The sequence below is a fragment of the Nerophis ophidion genome, linkage group LG15 (assembly GCF_033978795.1).
Source record: "Nerophis ophidion isolate RoL-2023_Sa linkage group LG15, RoL_Noph_v1.0, whole genome shotgun sequence".
NCBI classification, from domain to species: Eukaryota; Metazoa; Chordata; class Actinopteri; order Syngnathiformes; family Syngnathidae; genus Nerophis; species Nerophis ophidion.
In genome coordinates, this window is record NC_084625.1 from 4,352,554 (window position 1) to 4,367,157 (window position 14,604).

Genomic DNA, 14,604 nt, shown 5'->3' on the forward strand with positions numbered 1-14,604 from the left:
CTTACCGTAGACAGTTTATATATCAATGATGAAATATTAACATTGCAACACATGCCAATACGGCCTTTTTAGTTTACTAAATTGCAATTTTAAATTTCGCGCGAAGTATCCTGTTGAAAACGTCGGTATGACGACGTGTACGCGTGACGTCACGGATTGTAGCGGACATTTAGTTCCAGCCCCGATCCCAGCTATAAGTCGTCTACTTTAATCGCATAATTCCACAGTATTCTTGACATCTGTGTTGCTGAACCTTTCGCAATTTGTTCAATTAATAATGGAGACGTCAAAGAAGAAAGATGTAGGTGCAACACAAACACAGACGGTGTTTCTTTGTTTACATTCCCGAAGGCGAAGCTTTACTTTGGAACAGAGCGGTCAAGCGAACACGGTTCTCTACCACATGTCAACCGGCAGGTTTCGATGAGAAAATGGTGGTAATAAGTCGGCTCTTACCGTAGACAGTTTATATATCAATGATGAAATATTAACATTGCAACACATGCCAATATGGCCTTTTTAGTTTACTAAATTGCAATTTTAAATTTCGCACGAAGTATCCTGTTGAAAACGTCGGTATGACGACGGGTGCGTGTGACGTCACGGATTGTAGCGGACATTTAGTTCCAGCCCCGATCCCAGCTATAAGTCGTCTACTTTAATCGCATAATCACACAGTATTCTGGACATCTGTTTTGCTGAACCTTTTGCAATTTGTTCAATTAATAATGGAGACGTCAAAGAAGAAAGATGTAGGTGCAACACAAACACAGCCTGTATTTCTTTGTTTACATTCCCGAATGTGAAACTTTACTTTGGAACAGCGCGGTCAAGAGAACACGGTTCTCTACCACATGTCAACCGGCAGGTTTCGATGAGAAAATGGTGGTAATAAGTCGGCTCTTACCGTAGACAGTTTATATATCAATGATGAAATATTAACATTGCAACACATGCCAATACGGCCTTTTTAGTTTACTAAATTGCAATTTTAAATTTCGCGCGAAGTATCCTGTTGAAAACGTCGGTATGACGACGGGTGCGTGTGACGTCACGGATTGTAGCGGACATTTAGTTCCAGCCCGATCCCAGCTATAAGTCGTCTGCTTTAATCGAATAATTCCACAGTATTCTTGACATCTGTGTTGCTGAATCTTTTGCAATTTGTTCAATTAATAATGGAGACGTCAAAGAAGAAAGATGTAGGTGCAACACAAACACAGCCGGTGTTTCTTTGTTTACGTTCCCGAAGGCGAAGCTTTACTTTGGAACAGAGCGGTCAAGCGAACACGGTTCTCTACCACATGTCAACCGGCAGGTTTCGATGAGAAAATGGTGGTAATAAGTCGGCTCTTACCGTAGACAGTTTATATATCAATGATGAAATATTAACATTGCAACACATGCCAATACTGCCTTTTTAGTTGACTAAATTGCAATTTTAAATTTCGCGCGAAGTATCCTGTTGAAAACGTCGGTATGACGACGGGTGCGCGTGACGTCACGGATTGTAGCGGACATTTAGTTCCAGCCCGATCCCAGCTATAAGTCGTCTGCTTTAATCGCACAATTCCACAGTATTCTGGACATCTGTTTTGCTGAACCTTTTGCAATTTGTTCAATTAATAATGGAGACGTCAAAGAAGAAAGATGTAGGTGCAACACAAACACAGCCGGTGTTTCTTTGTTTACATTCCCGAAGGCGAAGCTTTACTTTGGAACAGAGCGGTCAAGCGAACATGGTTCTCTACCACATGTCAACCAGCAGGTTTCGATGAGAAAATGGTGGTAATAAGTCGGCTCTTACCGTAGACAGTTTATATATCAATGATGAAATATTAACATTGCAACACATGCCAATACGGCCTTTTTAGTTTACTAAATTGCAATTTTAAATTTCGCGCGAAGTATCCTGTTGAAAACGTCACGGATTGTAGCGGACATTTAGTTCCAGCCCCGATCCCAGCTATAAGTCGTCTGCTTTAATCGCATAATTCCACAGTATTCTTGACATCTGTGTTGCTGAACCTTTCGCAATTTGTTCAATTAATAATGGAGACGTCAAAGAAGAAAGACGTAATGGGAAGCGGTGTATTTCGGCTGCCTTTAGCCACACAAACACAGCCGGTGTTTCTTTGTTTACATTCCCGAAGGCGAAGCTTTACTTTGGAACAGAGCGGTCAAGCGAACATGGTTCTCTACCACATGTCAACCGGCAGGTTTCAATGAGAAAAGGGTGGTAATAAGTCGGCTCTTACCGTAGACAGTTTATATATCAATGATGAAATATTAACATTGCAACACATGCCAATACGGCCTTTTTAGTTTACTAAATTGCAATTTTAAATTTTGCGCGAAGTATCCTGTTGAAAACGTCGGTATGACGACGTGTGCGCGTGACGTCACGGATTGTAGCGGACATTTAGTTCCAGTCCCGATCCCAGCTATAAGTCGTCTGCTTTAATCGCATAATTCCACAGTATTCTGGACCTCTGTGTTGCTGAACCTTTTGCAATTTGTTCGATTAATAATGGAGACGTCAAAGAAGAAAGATGTAGGTGCAACACAAACACAGCCGGTGTTTCTTTGTTTACATTCCCCGAAGGCGAAGCTTTAGTTTGGAACAGAGCGGTCAAGCGAACACGGTTCTCTACCACATGTCAACCAGCAGGTTTCGATGAGAAAATGGTGGTAATAAGTCGGCTCTTACCGTAGACAGTTTATATATCAATGATGAAATATTAACATTGAAACACATGCCAATACAGCCTTTTTAGTTTACTAAATTGCAATTTTAAATTTTGCGCGAAGTATCCTGTTGAAAACGTCGGTATGACGACGCGCACGCGTGACGTCACGGATTATAGCGGACATTTTGTTCCAGCCCAATCCCAGCTATAAGTTGTCTGCTCTAATCACATAATTACACAGTATTCTTGACATCTGTGTTGCTGAACCTTTTGCAATTTGTTCGATTAATAATGGAGACGTCAAAGAAGAAAGATGTAGGTGCAACACAAACACAGCCGGTGTTTCTTTGTTTACATTCCCGAAGGCGAAGCTTTACTTTGGAACAGCGCGGTCAAGCAAACACGGTTCTCTACCAAATGTCAACCAGCAGGTTTCGATGAGAAAATGGTGGTAATAAGTCGGCTCTCACCGTAGACAGTTTATATATCAATGATGAAATATTAACATTGCAACACATGCCAATACAGCCTTTTTAGTTTACTAAATTGCAATTTTAAATTTCGCGCGAAGTATCCTGTTGAAAACGTCGGTATGACGACGGGTGCGTGTGACGTCACGGATTGTAGCGGACATTTAGTTCCAGCCCCGATCCCAGCTATAAGTCGTCTACTTTAATCGCATAATTCCACAGTATTCTGGACATCTGTGTTGCTGAACCTTTCGCAATTTGTTCGATTAATAATGGAGACGTCAAAGAAGAAAGATGTAGGTGCAACACAAACACAGCCGGTGTTTCTTTGTTTACATTCCCGAAGGCGAAGCTTTACTTTGGAACAGAGCGGTCAAGCGAACATGGTTCTCTACCACATGTCAACCGGCAGGTTTCGATGAGAAAATGGTGGTAATAAATCGGCTCTTACCGTAGACGGTTTATATATCAATGATGAAATATTAACATTGCAACACATGCCAATACGGCCGCTTTAGTTGACTAAATTGCAATTTCAAATTTCCCACAAAGTATCCTGTTGAAAACATCACGGATTGTAGCGGACATTTAGTTCCAGCCCGATCCCAGCTATAAGTCGTCTGCTTTAATCGCATAATTCCACAGTATTCTGGACATCTGTGTTGCTGAACCTTTCGCAATTTGTTCAATTAATAATAGAGACGTCAAAGAAGAAAGACGTAATGGGAAGCGGTGTATTTCGGCTGCCTTTAGCCACACAAACACAGCCGGTGTTTCTTTGTTTACATTCCCGAAGGCGAAGCTTTACTTTGGAACAGAGCGGTCAAGCGAACATGGTTCTCTACCACATGTCAACCGGCAGGTTTCGATTAGAAAATGGTGGTAATAAGTTGGCTCTTACCGTAGACAGTTTATATATCAATGATGAAATATTAACATTGCAACACATGCCAATACGGCCTTTTTAGTTGACTAAATTGCAATTTTAAATTTCGCGCGATGTATCCTGTTGAAAACGTCAGTATGACAACGCGCGCGCGTGACGTCACGGATTGTAGCAATCATTTAGTTCCAGCCCGATCCCAGCTATAAGTCGTCTGCTCTACTCGCATAATTCCACAGTATTCTGGACATCTGTGTTGCTGAACCTTTCGCAATTTGTTCAATTAATAATGGAGACGTCAAAGAAGAAAGATGTAGGTGCAACACAAACACAGCCGGTGTTCTTTGTTTACATTCCCGAAGGCGAAGCTTTACTTTGGAACAGAGCGGTCAAGCGAACATGGTTCTCTACCACATGTCAACCGGCAGGTTTCGATGAGAAAATGGTGGTAATAAATCGGCTCTTACCGTAGACAGTTTATATATCAATGATGAAATATTAACATTGCAACACATGCCAATACGGCCGCTTTAGTTGACTAAATTGCAATTTTAAATTTCCCGCGAAGTATCCTGTTGAAAACATCACGGATTGTAGCGGACATTTAGTTCCAGCCCCGATCCCAGCTATAAGTCGTCTGCTCTAATCGCATAATTCCACAGTATTCTGGACATCTGTGTTGCTGAACCTTTCGCAATTTGTTCAATTAATAATGGAGACGTCAAAGAAGAAAGACGTAATGGGAAGCGGTGTATTTCGGCTGCCTTTAGCCACACAAACACAGCCGGTGTTTCTTTGTTTACATTCCCGAAGGCGAAGCTTTACTTTGGAACAGAGCGGTCAAGCGAACACGGTTCTCTACCACATGTCAACCGGCAGGTTTCGATGAGAAAATGGTGGTAATAAGTCGGTTCTTACCGTAGACAGTTTATATATCAATGATGAAATATTAACATTGCAACACATGCCAATACGGCCTTTTTAGTTTACTAAATTGCAATTTTAAATTTCGCGCGAAGTATCCTGTTGAAAACGTCGGTATGACGACGTGTGCATGTGACGTCACGGATTGTAGCGGACATTTAGTTCCAGCCCGATCCCAGCTAAAAGTCGTCTGCTTTAATCGCATAATTCCACAGTATTCTGGACCTCTGTGTTGCTGAATCTTTTGCAATTTGTTCAATTAATAATGGAGACGTCAAAGAAGAAAGATGTAGGTGCAACACAAACACAGCCGGTGTTTCTTTGTTTACATTCCCGAAGGCGAAGCTTTACTTTGGAACAGAGCGGTCAAGCGAACACGGTTCTCTACCACATGTCAACCAGCAGGTTTCGATGAGAAAATGGTGGTAATAAGTCGGCTCTTACCGTAGACAGTTTATATATCAATGATGAAATATTAACATTGCAACACATGCCAATACGGCCTTTTTAGTTTACTAAATTGCAATTTTAAATTTCGCGCGAAGTATCCTGTTGAAAACGTCGGTATGACGACGTGTGCATGTGACGTCACGGATTGTAGCGGACATTTAGTTCCAGCCCGATCCCAGCTAAAAGTCGTCTGCTTTAATCGCATAATTCCACAGTATTCTGGACATCTGTGTTGCTGAATCTTTTGCAATTTGTTCAATTAATAATGGAGACGTCAAAGAAGAACGATGTAGGTGCAACACAAACACAGACGGTGTTTCTTTGTTTACATTCCCGAAGGCGAAGCTTTACTTTGGAACAGAGCGGTCAAACGAACATGGTTCTCTACCACATGTCAACCGGCAGGTTTCGATGAGAAAATGGTGGTAATAAGTCGGCTCTTACCGTAGACAGTTTATATATCAATGATGAAATATTAACATTGCAACACATGCCAATACGGCCTTTTTAGTTTACTAAATTGCAATTTTAAATTTCGCGCGAAGTATCCTGTTGAAAACGTCGGTATGACGACGTGTGCATGTGACGTCACGGATTGTAGCGGACATTTAGTTCCAGCCCGATCCCAGCTAAAAGTCGTCTGCTTTAATCGCATAATTCCACAGTATTCTGGACATCTGTGTTGCTGAATCTTTTGCAATTTGTTCAATTAATAATGGAGACGTCAAAGAAGAACGATGTAGGTGCAACACAAACACAGACGGTGTTTCTTTGTTTACATTCCCGAAGGCGAAGCTTTACTTTGGAACAGAGCGGTCAAACGAACATGGTTCTCTACCACATGTCAACCGGCAGGTTTCGATGAGAAAATGGTGGTAATAAGTCGGCTCTTACCGTAGACAGTTTATATATCAATGATGAAATATTAACATTGCAACACATGCCAATACGGCCTTTTTAGTTGACTAAATTGCAATTTTAAATTTCGCGCGAAGTATCCTGTTGAAAACGTCGGTATGACGACGCGCACGCGTGACGTCACGGATTGTAGCGGACATTTAGTTCCAGCCCGATCCCAGCTATAAGTCGTCTACTTTAATCGCATAATTACACAGTATTCTTGACATCTGTGTTGCTGAACCTTTTGCAATTTGTTCAATTAATAATGGAGACGTCAAAGAAGAAAGATGTAGGTGCAACACAAACACAGCCGCTGTTTCTTTGTTTACATTCCCGAAGGTGAAGCTTTACTTTGGAACAGAGCGGTCAAGCGAACATGGTTCTCTACCACATGTCAACCGGCAGGTTTCGATGAGAAAATGGTGGTAATAAGTCGGCTCTTACCGTAGACAGTTTATATATCAATGATGAAATATTAACATTGCATCACATGCCAATACAGCCTTTTTAGTTTACTAAATTGCAATTTTAAATTTCGCGCGAACTATCCTGTTGAAAACGTCGGTATGACGACGTGTGCGCGTGACGTCACGGATTGTAGCGGACATTTAGTTCCAGCCCGATCCCAGCTATAAGTCGTCTGCTTTAATCGCATAATTCCACAGTATTCTGGACATCTGTTTTGCTGAACCTTTTGCAATTTTTTCAATTAATAATGGAGACGTCAAAGAAGAAAGATGTAGGTGCAACACAAACACAGCCGGTGTTTCTTTGTTTACATTCCCGAAGGCGAAGCTTTACTTTGGAACAGAGCGGTCAAGCGAACATGGTTCTCTACCACATGTCAACCGGCAGGTTTCGATGAGATAATGGTGGTAATAAGTCGGCTCTTACCGTAGACAGTTTATATATCAATGATGAAATATTAACATTGCAACACATGCCAATACGGCCTTTTTAGTTTACTAAATTGCAATTTTAAATTTTGCGCGAAGTATCCTGTTGAAAACGTCGGTATGACGACGTGTGCGCGTGACGTCACGGATTGTAGCGGACATTTAGTTCCAGCCCCGATCCCAGCTATAAGTCGTCTACTTTAATCGCATAATTACACAGTATTCTGGACATCTGTTTTGCTGAACCTTTTGCAATTTGTTCAATTAATAATGGAGACGTCAAAGAAGAAAGATGTAGGTGCAACACAAACACAGCCGGTGTTTCTTTGTTTACATTCCCGAAGGCAAAGCTTTACTTTGGAACAGAGCGGTCAAGCGAACATGGTTCTCTACCACATGTCAACCGGCAGGTTTCGATGAGAAAATGGTGGTAATAAGTCGGCTCTTACCGTAGACAGTTTATATATCAATGATGAAATATTAACATTGCAACACATGCCAATACGGCCTTTTTAGTTTACTAAATTGTAATTTTAAATTTCGCGCGAAGTATCCTGTTGAAAACGTCGGTATGACGACGTGTGCGCGTGACGTCACGGATTGTAGCGGACATTTAGTTCCAGCCCCGATCCCAGCTATAAGTTGTCTGCTTTAATCGGATAATTCCACAGTATTCTTGACATCTGTGTTGCTGAACCTTTCGCAATTTGTTCAATTAATAATGGAGACGTCAAAGAAGAAAGATGTAGGTGCAACACAAACACAGCCGGTGTTTCTTTGTTTACATTCCCGAAGGTGAAGCTTTACTTTGGAACAGAGCGGTCAAGCGAACATGGTTCTCTACCACATGTCAACCAGCAGGTTTCGATGAGAAAATGGTGGTAATATTTTGGCTCTTACCGTAGACATGAGCGGAGCTTGCGTCATTCCTCCTGCAACAACAAAACCTTCTTTTACCTTCTTTATCTGTGCTTCTGGTGTTTAAATATCATACTTTTGAGAAACTGTTCACTTAAAGAAGAGAGCGAAAGCTCCTTCTAAATCAGCTGTGTCCAAAGTGTGGCCCCTAGCTAATTTGTTAATGGCCCCCAGCACATTCTAAAAAATACTATAATAAAAATGTACAACATAAAAGAGTGTAATAAAAGAGTAAACAGTGACATGTAACAAGAAAAAGTTGCAAAGCTGTTATTGACCTGCTGAAGGCTCCAATTACATCACTTTCAAATATTTTGGTGGGATAATATTGCATATTTTGTGCGAAACAAAGTTTTCTTTCACAAAAAAGGGAATCAAACAAACAAAAAAGTATGAAAAAAATGATAAAATCTTATAATCAAGAGACTTAAGCGTTAAAAGTAAAAACACTTATTCTTTTTTTTTATTGTTATGAATTATTGAGCTATTTAGGGTTCTAATTACTTCATGTCAAATATTCCACTTGAAAATGTTGCATAGTTTGTGTTTGCTATATAAATAAGGGTTTTGACATAAAGGCCATAAACATAAAAAACTAAATAAAATAAAAACGTTATAACAACAGACAGACCTGAAGTTGATTTCGAGATTCAAGCGTTAACTGAAAAAAATAATAATAAAATATGACTTATTTCTAGCATTTTTATGACTGACTGAGACACCAAACTTGAGGAAATCCATAAAGGTAAAAAAAACAAAACAACTATTGCTTTTAAAAAGAAACATATCAAAATGTCCCACGCATGCTTTTATTATTCAGTCTGCGGCTCTCAGTGGAAAAAGTTTGGACACCCCTGTTCTAAATCATCTTTTAGCATAGCTCAACTAAGTGTATTCAGCAGGGGTGCGTTCAGGAGCGCCAATTGTGGCCCGTTGCTTTTTTTAGCACCATTTTTAAGATTAAACGACTCTTTTTGAGGTTTAAAGTGGATGTGTGCGAGTTAAAAAATACTTAAGTGTGATTAAAGTCCAGGGGCTTCATTTAAACCATCGTTTTGTGCTCAAAAAGCTCAAACTTGTAAGAGTTTGTCCAAGAAGCTAGCACTTTGAACCAGGAAGTGACTGTTTTGTTGTTTTAGTCCCAAAAAAACGCATAATATTCTTTTTCCGTCTTCATCTGTGCTTCCAGTGTTTAAATATCATACTTTTAAGAAGCTGTTCACTTAAATAAGAGCGCTAAAGTTCCTTATAGTATAACAACAGGTGGTAATAATTGCTAAATCATCTTTTAGCATAGCTCAATTAAGTGTATTCAGCAGGGGTGCGTTCAGGACCGCCAATTGTGGCCCGTTGCTTCTTTAACAACACTTTTAAGATTAAACAACGACTCTTTTTGAGGTTTAAAGTGGATGTGTGCGAGTTAAAAAATACTTAAGTGTGTTTAAAGTCCAGGGGCTTCATTTAAACCATCTTTTTGTGCTCAAAAAGCTCAAACTTGTAAGAGTTTACCAAAGAAGCTAGCACTTTGAACCAGGAAGTTAATGTTTTGTTGTTTTAGTCCCACAAAACAACATAATATTCTCTTTCCGTCTTTATCTGTGCTTCCAGTGTTTAAATATCATACTTTTAAGAAGCTGTTCACTCTAAAAAGAGTGCTAAAGTTCCTTATAGTATAACAACAGGTGGTAATAATTGCTAAATCATCTTTTAGCATAGCTCAATTAAGTGTATTCAGCAGGGGTGCGTTCAGGACCGCCAATTGTGGCCCGTTGCTTCTTTAGCAACACTTTTAAGATTAAACAACTCTTTTCAAGGTTTAAAGTGGATGTGTGCGAGTTAATAAATACTTAAGTGTGATTAAAGTCCAGGGGCTTCATTTAAACCATCTTTTTGTGCTCAAAAAGCTCAAACTTGTAAGAGTTTGTCCAAGAAGCTAGCACTTTGAACCAGGAAGTGATTGTTTTGTTGTTTTAGTCCCAAAAAACAACATAATATTCTCTTTCCTTCTTCATCTGTGCTTCCAGTGTTTAAATATCATACTTTTGAGAAGCTGTTCACTTAAATAAGAGCGCTAAAGTTCCTTATAGTAAAACAACAGGTGGTAATAATTGCTAAATCATCTTTTAGCATAGCTCAATTAAGTGTATTCAGCAGGGGTGCGTTCAGGACCGCCAATTGTGGCCCGTTGCTTCTTTAGCAACACTTTTAAGATTAAACAACGACTCTTTTTGAGGTTTATAGTGGATGTGTGCGTGTTAATAAATACTTAAGTGTGTTTAAAGTCCAGGGGCTTCATTTAAACCATCTTTTTGTGCTCAAAAAGCTCAAACTTGTAAGAGTTTTTGTCCAAGAAGCTAGCACTTTGAACCAGGAAGTGAATGTTTTGTTGTTTTAGTCCCAAAAAACAACATAATATTCTTTTTCCGTCTTTATCTGTGCTTCCAGTGTTTAAATATCATACTTTGGAGAAGCTGTTCACTTAAATAAGAGCGCTAAAGCTCCTTATAGTAAAACAACAGTTGGTAATAATTGCTAAATCATCTTTTAGCATAGCTCAATTAAGTGTATTCAGCAGGGGTGCGTTCAGGACCGCCAATTGTGGCCCGTTGCTTCTTTAGCAACACTTTTAAGATTAAACAACGACTCTTTTTGAGGTTTATAGTGGATGTGTGCGTGTTAATAAATACTTAAGTGTGTTTAAAGTCCAGGGGCTTCATTTAAACCATCTTTTTGTGCTCAAAAAGCTCAAACTTGTAAGAGTTTTTGTCCAAGAAGCTAGCACTTTGAACCAGGAAGTGAATGTTTTGTTGTTTTAGTCCCAAAAAACAACATAATATTCTTTTTCCGTCTTTATCTGTGCTTCCAGTGTTTAAATATCATACTTTGGAGAAGCTGTTCACTTAAATAAGAGCGCTAAAGCTCCTTATAGTATAACAACAGGTGGTAATAATTGCTAAATCATCTTTTAGCATAGCTCAATTAAGTGTATTCAGCAGGGGTGCGTTCAGGACCGCCAATTGTGGCCCGTTGCTTCTTTAGCAACACTTTTAAGATTAAACAACGACTCTTTTTGAGGTTTAAAGTGGATGTGTGCGAGTTAATAAATACTTAAGTGTGTTTAAAGTCCAGGGGCTTCATTTAAACCATCTTTTAGTGCTCAAAAAGCTCAAACTTGTAAGAGTTTACCAAAGAAGCTAGCACTTTGAACCAGGAAGTGAATGTTTTGTTGTTTTAGTCCCACAAAACAACATAATATTCTTTTTCCGTCTTCATCTGTGCTTCCAGTGTTTAAATATCATACTTTGGAGAAGCTGTTCACTTAAATAAGAGCGCTAAAGCTCCTTATAGTAAAACAACAGGTGGTAATAATTGCTAAATCATCTTTTAGCATAGCTCAATTAAGTGTATTCAGCAGGGGTGCGTTCAGGACCGCCAACTGTGTCCCGTTGCTTCTTTAGCAACACTTTTAAGATTAAACGACGACTCTTTTTGAGGTTTAAAGTGGATGTGTGCGAGTTAAAAAACACTTAAGTGTGATTAAAGTCCAGGGGCTTCAGTTAAATCATCTTTTTGTGCTCAAAAAGCTCAAACTTGTAAGAGTTTACCAAAGAAGCTAGCACTTTGAACCAGGAAGTGAATGTTTTGTTGTTTTAGTCCCACAAAACAACATAATATTCTCTTTCCTTCTTTATCTGTGCTTCTGGTGTTTGAATATCATACTTTGGAGAAGCTGTTCACTTAAAGAAAAGCGTTAAAGCTCCTTCTAAACCAGGGGTGTCCAAACATTTTGACTTGGGGGCCGCTTTGGGCTAAAAAAATGTCGTTGAGGGCCTAAAGTCGACTGCATGTAGAGTAACTATATACATATTTATATATATATATATATATATATATATATATATATATATATATATATATATATATATATATTAGGGTTTTTACAGTATACTAGTATTAGTATAGTACCGCGATACTAATGAATCATATTCGGTACTATACCGCCTCTAAAAAGTACTGGTCATTTTCTCATCACCCTTTCTAATGAATGGGTGTAGTTTATTTTTTTTTTTTAACGGTGACTCGACTTTTTTTTTTTTAAATTAATATCCACAAAGTTCAGTGTCCATGTCTGTTTACATTTTGTATTGGGTGGATTTTTTTTTTTTTTTTTTTGCACCATGACTAGGCAAGGTTATTTGCATAAATAGATGTTGCACATTCCAAACATAAAAAAGTAATTGACCAGGAAAAACTAGTGTTGTCCACAAGTTTGAGTCAAAACGTCAGCATTTAAAATGTTATTTAAAATGTTATTTAAAATGTTATGTAAAATGTTATGTAAAATGTTATTTAAAATGTTATTTAAAATGTTATTTAAAATGTTATGTAAAATGTTATGTAAAATGTTATGTAAAATGTTATGTAAAATGTTATTTAAAATGCTATTTAAAATGTTATGTAAAATGTTATGTAAAATGTTATTTAAAATGTTATTTAAAATGTTATTTAAAATGTTATGTAAAATGTTATGTAAAATGTTATGTAAAATGTTATTTAAAATGTTATGTAAAATGTTATTTAAAATGTTATGTAAAATGTTATTTAAAATGTTATGTAAAATGTTATTTAAAATGTTATGTAAAATGTTATTTAAAATGTTATTTAAAATGTTATTTAAAATGTTATGTAAAATGTTGTTTAAAATGTTATGTAAAATGTTATTTAAAATGTTATGTAAAATGTTATGTAAAATGTTATGTAAAATGTTATGTAAAATGTTATTTAAAATGTTATGTAAAATGTTATTTAAAATGTTCTTTAAAATGTTATGTAAAATGTTATTTAAAATGTTATTTAAAATGTTATTTAAAATGTTATTTAAAATGTTATGTAAAATGTTATGTAAAATGTTATGTAAAATGTTATTTAAAGTGTTATTTAAAATGTTATGTAAAATGTTATTTAAAATGTTATGTAAAATGTTATTTAAAATTTTATGTATAATGTTATTTAAAATGTTATGTAAAATGTTATTTAAAATGTTATTTAAAATGTTATGTAAAATGTTATTTAAAATGTTATGTAAAATGTTATTTAAAATGTTATGTAAAATGTTATTTAAAATGTTATGTAAAATGTTATTTAAAATGTTATGTAAAATGTTATTTAAAATGTTATGTAAAATGTTATTTAAAATGTTATGTAAAATGTTATTTAAAATGTTATTTAAAATGTTATTTAAAATGTTATGTAAGATGTTATTTAAAATGTTATTTAAAATGTTATGTAAAATGTTATTTAAAATGTTATGTAAAATGTTATTTAAAATGTTATGTAAAATGTTATGTAAAATGTTATTTAAAATGTTATGTAAAATGTTATTTAAAATGTTATGTAAAATGTTATTTAAAATGTTATTTAAAATGTTATTTAAAATGTTATGTAAAATGTTATTTAAAATGTTATGTAAAATGTTATTTAAAATGTTATTTAAAATGTTATGTAAAATGTTATGTAAAATGTTATGTAAAATGTTATGTAAAATGTTATTTAAAATGTTATGTAAAATGTTATTTAAAATGTTATGTAAAATGTTATTTAAAATGTTATGTAAAATGTTATTTAAAATGTTATGTAAAATGTTATTTAAAATGTTATGTAAAATGTTATTTAAAATGTTATTTAAAATGTTATGTAAAATGTTATTTAAAATGTTATGTAAAATGTTATTTAAAATGTTATGTAAAATGTTATGTAAAATGTTATTTAAAATGTTATTTAAAATGTTATGTAAAATGTTATTTAAAATGTTATTTAAAACGTTATTTAAAATGTTATACATTTTAAATTAATGCAATCTCCCTGCGGGAAAGATTTCTTATTAGACTCATGACCTCTTGCGGGCCGATTTGAAGATGTCTTTGGACACCCCAGTTCTAACCAATCTGTTAGCATAGCTCAACTAAGTGTACTCAGCAGGGGTGCGTTCAGGACCGCCAATTGTGTCCCGTTGCTTCTTTAGCAACACTTTTTAAGATTAAACAACTCTTTTCAAGGTTTAAAGTGGACGTGTGCGTGTTAATAAATACTTAAGTGTGCTTGATTTGTATTATCGTATGCACCTTTGGCCTCTGTTTTACTGCTCGTTGTTCCCAATCATCTTAATCCGTCCGTCTTGAATCATTGTGCATCTTTATGGACGTCGTAAATCAACGATCCAAAAAGGCAAAAATCGGTGGACGCCAACAATATTTTAAGATATGACCTTTTGCAACCTGTGCTTGGTTCTCAGCGTGTTGAATTACACACCTTTGCACGGGGAATTCTACTGCATATTTCACTACCAACAACTGTTCCGAAGGAAAGGGAATTACGACTTTAGTTGGGAGACACCGAGAACGAGACGCGACGGCTTTTAAACACCTCGGAACCCGAGTCCTTTGAACGTGAGTAAAGAATATCGAATATCGACA

General features: G+C 36.4%; 1 protein-coding gene across 1 annotated transcript in view; it reads left to right on the forward strand.

Moving 5' to 3' along the window:
* Window positions 1–14,604, forward strand: part of LOC133569898 (xin actin-binding repeat-containing protein 1) — a 47,611-nt gene that overhangs the window by 32,874 nt on the left and 133 nt on the right. The window contains exon 9 of the mRNA XM_061922487.1: window positions 14,424–14,577. The gene's annotated coding sequence lies outside the window, so the exon portion shown is untranslated. The remainder of the gene's footprint in view (window positions 1–14,423; window positions 14,578–14,604) is intronic.